Raw genomic sequence first — 1,408 nt, 5'->3', positions numbered from 1 at the left:
AGCCAGGCGTGGTGGTGCACGCCTGTGATCCCAGCTACTCAGGAGGCTGAAACAGGTGAATTGCTTGAACCTGAGAGGCAGAGGTTGCAGTGAGCCAAGATCAGGCCACTGCACTCCAGCCTGGATGACACAGCAAGACTCTGTCTCAAAAAAGAAAAAAAAAAGAAAGAAAGACAGAAAAAGAAAAAAAGAGGAAAAAAAATCCCTTCCTTCCAAGGATCACTGCCTGAAATTCCTTCCCTTCGCTCTCAAACTGCTCTCTAAGCTTTGTCCAGGCTGGCTGACCCGCCGTCATCAAAACCCTCCAAGTACTCCTTCTAAATCAAGGGAATTTTTGTGTTTCTGTAATTTCGAACTTAAAGACATTGCAAGAATATGACCAAGAACTCCTACAAACCCTGTGCCTAGTTTCTCCATGGGGGTGCGTTTTGCTACACTGGCTTTATCACTGTCTCCAAATAGATAAGGATTTTTTTTCTAAACCATTTATGCAAGTAAATTGCGGAGGTCATGTCTCCTATCTCTAAATACTTGGTCATGTCTTTACTGAGGACAAGGACATTCATGGCACAGTTAGCAAAAGAAAAAGACTTTTAAGGATCCCCAGTGACCTCTGAGCTGCCCAACTCAAGGGCCTTTCTGCTCCTTGGTCTCTGGGTCTCTGCCCCCCTGTCTCTGTCTGTGTCTCTGTCTCTCTGTCTCTGTCCCTCTGTCTCCCCTGATTCTCCCCTTCCATGGGCGCCTCTTTGCCTGCCCCTGCGAGGTGGGTTTCTCCGGGTCTTGTTTTCCGTGTTGTTTTACAGCCCCTCCCTGGAGCAGGCCGGGGACCCCAGGATATCAGCTGTCATCCACGCTCAAGCAGCATCAGATCTTCAGCCTCAGCCCCCTTCCCCTTTCTACCTGAATTTCCATGCCTTTCCAGGAAGCTCTGCTTGAATTCCTCACAGTTCTACTCATTGTAAACCGGAAATGGTCCAGGTACATTGTCCCTGTACCCCCAACATCCCCGGCCCTGCCCAGGGGCTCTCCAAGAGGGAAGCCTCCCTCACCTCTCAATCCTGCGCCCCCACATGGCCCCCATGCTGCACTCTCCTCCTTCCTGACCTCACCCACCTCCTCCATTTCCTCAAAGGCCCCCTGCTTCAGTTCCCAACCTCACTGGCTTCCTGTTAGCTGGTCCCGCACCTGCCTGGTCTCTGCACCGCCGCGGGATGAGTTGGCTTTCTGATACGAACAGGCCCTCTCGGTTGAAATCACTGTCCCGAGGTCCTTCCACTGGGTTCTGGAGAGCTGTTCTTGGGTCTCTGAAAATGTGTTCAAATGTCGGGGGAGGGGGAGTCTTTCTGGGCAAAGGATTATCCCTTCATCAAAATTTTATTTATTTATTTATTTATTTATTTATTTATTT

Source organism: Mandrillus leucophaeus, unplaced genomic scaffold (assembly GCF_000951045.1).
Source record: "Mandrillus leucophaeus isolate KB7577 unplaced genomic scaffold, Mleu.le_1.0 Scaffold105, whole genome shotgun sequence".
NCBI classification, from domain to species: domain Eukaryota; kingdom Metazoa; phylum Chordata; class Mammalia; order Primates; family Cercopithecidae; genus Mandrillus; species Mandrillus leucophaeus.
This window is presented reverse-complemented; position numbering follows the sequence as displayed.